The following is a 7,405-nucleotide window of genomic DNA, read 5'->3' as shown; positions in this document are numbered from 1 at the left end:
ATAAATACAACTTTTTTCCCTTTTCATGTTGCATCCAAACTCTGTAACTGACCCAGATTTAAGACCTTGGCCTGGACCAAAAGGCAAATTGAGGCAGAGACAGGATTTAAGCTCTGACCAGTTGTTGAATGCATAGCCTCCCCAACTTTCCTGGTTTCCTGTCTCATCGGGCTTCTAAGTGTAGCCTGAAGATCCTGAACAGTAGAGCTTCAGACTTTCAACATGAGAATGCAGGGTTTAAGTCTGTTGAAGTCAATGTCTTGATTCCTTTTTTCCATCATAGCAGATACCCTATGAGAATTGTCCCATGTCTTCCTGAAATTTCTAGCATACAGTAAGTGTATTAGTTGAAATACACGTAGTCCCCAACTTACAACGATGTATTTGAGTTATGACAAACCACACTTAGGACAGTCCTTTTTCTTTTTTTGGTACATCTTATCATTAGTAATATGTACTACATACAACATTGCAGCGTGAAATTTGCTGATGTTATTCTCAGATGTTCACTCAAAGTTGTTCAATTTTATGATTTATTGTTCAAAACACTGCTGTAGAGATTTAGTTTTCTAAATGAAATCAGGGGCTTCAGTTGCTTGAAAACATGGACCCAAACCCTTAATTCTTTGCTAAAGTTGATAGGCAGATTCAGGCAACAGTGAGATGTTACCACAAAATATATGAAGAAAAAAAAGAAAAGGACCATACAGACGACTCTTACTAATTTTCTGACTAGAAACGCCACCCCCATTCTTGGGGATAATCCAGATGATCCAGAACCTTCCACAAGAGGAGCTATTACTGCAACTGACAAGATGCCAACATTGTCCAACCCTTCTTTATTGTTGGAGTAAATTTTCATGATTTTTGTATTTTTTATGTACATATTAAAATTTACATGTAATGTTTCCAATGCCCAAAGACAAAGATTTATAAAGATAATGATAATTAAAGTCAATAATAATGACAACTAAAAAAAAAAAAAAAAAAAACGAGGTATTCAACTCACTTCAGAACTGTCTCACAACTGAGTCATCGGAACGGATCTCCGTTTTAAGTCGGGGACTACCTGTACTTGCAGCTGCAAGGAACAGAAAACCCAATTCAAATCATTGAGCATAAGAAGGACATTGATTACCTTACATCAGAATTCCAGAGGTAGGGTGGTTCCAAGGTGGGTCAAGTCACAGCTCAACAGCTTCATCAACTACCCATACCCTGTTACATCTTTCTGCTCTGACCCCCTCAGGCTAGAGCCTCTCACAGTTGTAAGAGGACTGCCCCAGCTCTAAGAAGCTCAGTAGAAGAAAAACCTTTTCATTGCACATCCCACCCCATCCCATGTCTCATTTTAAGAAAAAAAGTCAATATTTCTTAGAAACCATCATTTTATGTTGGCTAGAACCAAGCCACATGCATGACTAACTCAATCACTGGCAAAGGAAAGAGGACCACTGTGTCTGGTTTAGACCTGTGGTTCATAATCCTAGGAGCATATTAGAATATTTGGGGCTAGGTAGAAAGCTTCTAAAAATACCAATGTGCAGGACCACCTCCAGATGTTCTGATTTAATTGGTCTGGGGAGGGTATAGGTATTTTTAAAAGCTATCCCAGATGACTGTAATGTACAGCGGGGATTGAGAACTACTGTCTTGGTTTCCCAGTGCTGCTGTATTACAAGTAATACCATAAGTGTGTGGCTTTAAAGAACAGAAATTTATTTTCTCAGAGTTCTGGAGGCTAAAAGTCCAAATCAGGATCTTAGCCATGCCAATTCCTTCCTTGTTGGTAGCCCCGGGCATCTGTCTTCCCCAGTATGTGAGTGCCCATCCTTGTGTCTGTGCTGCTCTTTATGTAACTCTGAATTGATTAAATTTAGGACCCACTCTACACAGGTATGACCTCAACTGATTAATTGACTATATTACATTAGATTTCATTATGGAAGGTGGTTACATTACATTAGGTTAGATTGCATCTGAAGATATAGGGATTACGATTCTAACACGTATTTTGGGGGGGACATAATTCAATCCACAACAACCACTGACTTAGATGAATCAGGACTTACCCTTGAGCTACATGGGGACAGACAAGGACTGGAAAAAAAATCAGAGCTTGGCCAGGAGGATGGGAGGAAATGGCTGTTGAATACGCAACCCACAGATGATCAAAAAAACATATTTCTGACCAAAAGAACTAGATGGTGCCCGGCTACAACCAATGACTGCCCTGACAGGGAACACAACAGAGAACCCCTAAGGGAACAAGAGAGCAGTGGGATGCAGACCCCAAATTCTTGTAAAAAGACCAGACTTAATGGTCTGACTGAGACTAGAAGGACCCCAGAGGTCATTGTCCCCAGACCTTCTGTTAGCCCAAGACAGGGACCATTCTCAAAGCCAACTCTTCAGACAGGGTTGGACTGGACTATGGGATAGAAAATGACACCGGTGAAGAGTGTGCTTCTTGAATCAAGTAGATACATGAAACTATGTGGGCATCTTCTGTCTGGAGGAGAGATGAAAGGGCAGGGGGGGTCAGAAGCTGGCCAAATGGACACAAAGAGAGTGGAGGGAAGGTGTGTGCTATCTCATTAGGGGGAGAGCAACTAGGAGTATATAGCAAGGGGTATATAAATTTTTGTATGAGAGACTGACATGATTTGTAAACTTTCACTTAAAGCACACACACACACAAAAATTTCTACCATGTGCCTTCCAGGCCATTTGGTAGGCAGTGGCAACAAAAAGACAGAGAAGCTACACAGGGTAAGAGTCTTGTGGTATATACTGAAGAAAATGGATTCTATTTCTTTTAAAAGGGCAATAAATTCCAAATTCTAATGATGTTTAAAAAGTGGGAAGAGTGGAAAATAAGAACCAGGAGAGCAGTTCCAGGATGAGCCCATACCCAGAGACTACCGTCTCTTTTTGGAGCCCCTGCCAGGTATTCTTTAGCAAAATGCCCCTGTTTAGAGCCTGAACAGGGAGGCAGCCTGAGGCCCTCTCTTCTACAGACCTCAGTGGGCTTTTTCAGGAAGCAGGGTGAGCTGATGTATGTTATTGTCATTGGGTGTTGTTGACTACCTTGGAGTCAGTCCCTGACTCATGGCAATGCCATGCCCAGTGAGATCAGACCTTTGTGATCTACAGGGTTTTTGTTGCCTGCTTTTCAGAAGTAGACCACCAGGCCTTGTCCTAGTCCATCTTAGTCTGGAATTTCCTGAAAACTGTTCAGCATTATTGTTGTTGTTTTTAGGTGCCCTTGAGTTGATTCTGACTCATAGTGACCTAATTTGACAGAGTAGAACTGCCCCATGGGTTTTCCAAGCTGTAATCTTTATGCGAGCAGATCACCAATTCTTTTCTTCTGCACAGCCTTTGAATGGGTTCAAACTACTGACCTTTCAATTGGCAGCTCAGTGTTTAACCATTGCACCACCAGGGCTCCCTTTCACCATCCTAGTAACATCCACTTCTCCACTGTCAAATGGGTGGTGGCTGAGCATGAGGTGCACTGGCTGGGAATCAAACTCAGATCTCCTGAACAGAAGGCAAGAACTCTACCGCTAAATCAGAACTACCCCTTTGAGCTGATGTATTAAAAAAAAAAAAAAAAAAAAAAAAAAAACCGTTGCCGTTTAGTCAATTCTGACTCACAGTGACCCTAAGGGACAGAGTAGAACTTCCCCATAGGGCTTCCAAGGAGCACCTGGTGGATTTGAACTACCAACCTTTTGGTTAGCAGCCCTAGATCTTAATCACTGCACCAGGGTTTCCAAGCTGCTGTATACTTACCTCTTAATTTTCCATTCTAAAGAAGGCTGCAGGGTCTGGGCAATCCAAAAGGACTGCTGATAGCAAAGTCTTTTATATTTGGTTTTAGGGTATGTATGAGTACTGATACTTGAACTTGGATGGGTCTGATGTAGAGGGAATTTACAGCCTTTAAAGTAAGATAATAAAGCCATACTTCAAAGTCCTGACTTGGTATATGGGCTGGAAGCACTCCAGCCCTATCTGTCCCCCTCCTGCACTCCCCCCCACCCCCCACCTCTAATACAGGCCATCTGCTCCATTTCTCTTGTTCCCTACTCTGCAAGGAGTACAGACAGTATGGTCTGTAGGCTGATGAAAAAATGCCAGCTTTCCCCACCCTCCACCATCACCTCAACTACCCCCTCCTTCACCTCTTCAGCTTTCTGTCTGTTGTACTCACCAGGGCAGAGTATATAATTATATATTTTGTTTCAAAAGAGCTTTTCTTCAGGCTGTTGCTGATGAAGGAACCCTGGTGGTGCAGTGGTTAAGTGCTCGGTTGCCAACTCGAATGTTGGCAGTACGAATCCATTCAGTGGCTCTGTAGGAGAAAAGACCTGGTGATCTGCTCCTGTAAAGATTTACAGCCTTAGAAACCCTATGGGGCAGTTTTGCTCTGTCCTATAGGGTCTCTATGAGTTGAAATCAACTTGGCAGCAAAGAGTTTGGTTTTTGTTTATTTTCTTTTTTTTTTTATTGCTGATGAAAGGATAATGGTCTACATGCTAACATAAAAGATTTTGCCATTTTAAAATTGTGTTTCTAGAAGTGTGGGCCACAGTCCACCTGACTCTAAATGGCCTGGATGCTGCGTATTTCATAAGGTTCTCAGGTGATTTTTTTTTAAGTTCAAATGATTTTTAATATATTCACAGATTTGTGAAACCATCGCCACAATCGATTTTAGAACATTTCTATGACTCCAAAAAGAAAACCCATATCCATTAGCAATCATTCCCCATTTCCCCCTGACCTCCCTCTGCTCTTCAAACCAAAACCAAACCCTTTGCTGTCGAGTTGATTCCAACTCATAGCGACCCTATAGAACAGAGTAGAACTGCCCCATGGGGTTTCCAGGGAGCAGATGGTGGATTCAAACTGCTGACCTTTTGGTTAACAGCCAAGGTCACTGCCCACCAGGGCCCCTCCCCACACCCTTAACAAACCAAAAAAAAAAAAAAAACAGTTGCCGTCAAGTCGATTCTGACTCATAGCGACCATATAGGACAGAGTAGAACTGCCCCATAGAGTTTCCAAGGAGTGCCTGGTGGATTTGAACTGCCGAACTTTTGGTTAGCAGCCATAGCTCTCAACCACTATACCATCAGGGTTTACAACCCTTAGGCAACCACTAATCTACTTTCTGTCTTTATAGTATATGCCTACTCTGGACATTTCATATAAATGGAACCCTAAAATGTGTGGTCTTTTATACCCAGGAGTCCCTGACCTTATGGGGCAGTTCTACTCTGTCACATGAGATTGCTATGAGTCGAAATCCAATTGAAGGCACCTAAACAGTGGGTATGAAGGGGGATCTTATTGGGGTTTTGATTTGCATTTCCTGATAGCTAATGATGTTGAATATTTTTTCATGGGCTTATTGACCATTTGTATATCTTCTTTGGTAAAAGGTCTATTCGGCTCCATTGCCCATTGTTTAATTGGATTGTCTTTTTTATTATTGGGTTGTAAGAGTTCTTCCCCCCCCCATTTTTTTTTTAAATTGTGGTAAATATATATGTAACAAAACATTTGCCATTTCAATATTCTTCACATGTACAGTTCAGTGACATTAATTTATGTTCACCATGTTGTTCAACCATCATTCTTTTCCATTCCCCAATTTTTCCATTACCCAAGTGATTCTTAAGCCACTGAAGATTGAGAGCCATTGTCTTCAGAGGAAGATTGCCAGAGATGAGCTGCCGTGTAAATGATCTTGGGCTAAATGTATATGAAGGCAAAGGAGAAAACATATTTATTGATGAGCTCCTTTAGATACCTTATACATAAATTCTGTCATTTAAATTTCACAATGATCTACAAAATTGGGTATATTATAATCTCTAACACTGAGGGACCACTGAGTGAGGTTAAATGACTTGTCTAAGACCTCCAAGAAATTGGAATGTGAATCCGGTTCTAACACCATCACCGTGTCAACTCCCAGAATTTGTGCACATTCACATCTGTCTGTACAGCCTAGAGGATGATGTTGTTGTTAGGTGCCACTGAGCTGGTACCAACACATAGCCACCCTATGTACCCTATGTAGAACTGCCCCATAAGGTTTCCACTTTTTGGTTAGCAGCTGACATCTTAACCCCTGCAACACAAAGAATTTGTAATGAAACTCATCACTCTATAAGAGGCCCAGAGACCCTCAAGGCTCCTGCTTCTTTCCTCGCAATAGAACCAAATAACTCCTCCTTACAGGGTGTGGCATCCAACAAAGGGAAGCAACGCATCCTAGAAAAGGAAAGATTTGCCAAGCCCAGGGGTGTGGTCTGATAGCAACTGTTCCCTTTCAAAGCGCACTGGGACTCTGACCAGCTGCCATTTTCTTTCACCAGGAAGAGTTCTACTTCCTGAGCTCTTTGTGCAGGCAATGCCTCTTCCTTTGCATCCTCCACCTAAGGGAGGCTCAGGTAGTCAGCATTCTTGGGGAAGGGAATCCTGTATCCCACCAGACAGTGGACCCATCAGATAGCCATTCCACAAGGATTTAGTACCTGCAAATTTGTATAAGGGTTAAAGATGAATAAGGTGGTGCACCTGCTTCCAAGGAGCTTACAATTTAGTGGAGGAAGCAGATAACTAGGCAGTCTGTTTTAATAGTGTATTTGCAAGGAGCCCTGGTGGTGCAATGTTTAAGTGTCTGGCTGCTAACTGAAAGGTGGCCAGTTCAAACCCACCCAGCAGCTCCTTGGGAGAAAGAACTGGTGATATGATCCTGTAATTATTAAAGCCTATGGGGCAGTCCTACCCTGTCATATGGGGTTGCTATAAGTCGAAATCAACTTGATGGCACCTAACAACAACAACAACAGGTATTTGCACAACATGTTTGGGAATGCACCATCATAGTAACTCAACCTGAGACTGGGCAGTGGAAGAGGACAGGAAGGCTTCCTGGAAGAAGCTGTATTTACACAGTGGCTTAAATGGAGTGAGTAGGAGTGACCTAATGAAGGGGGCAAGGTGGAGGAGACAGCATGAGCAAAAGAAAAGAGAGAAGAAATAACATAGTGTTCAGATCAAAAGAATAAAGAAAGGTGCATTTACAGCAGAGACCCCAATCAACCGTTTTCATATGGCTAAATCAGCATGCTGTTGTTCAGCAGATTTTTCCAAAAAAAATTATTTTGCCAAAGGTCTTTCTTCTTTTCCCAGAGTAATAACTCTAAAATTAGTGGAAACTAGACTGGACCCCTAAGAGATCAGGCTGTGGGAAGATTATTGTGACAAGGCTTTCAAATAATACCTCAGATATTGATATTATTGCTTCTTCTTCAAGAAAGTAATATAACCTAATGCTTAAGAGCATAGACGGGTTGGATACAGACACCCACTCAGGACG

This window comes from Loxodonta africana, chromosome 1, assembly GCF_030014295.1.
Source record: "Loxodonta africana isolate mLoxAfr1 chromosome 1, mLoxAfr1.hap2, whole genome shotgun sequence".
NCBI classification, from domain to species: Eukaryota; Metazoa; Chordata; class Mammalia; order Proboscidea; family Elephantidae; genus Loxodonta; species Loxodonta africana.
Note: the sequence above shows the minus strand (reverse complement) of the source record.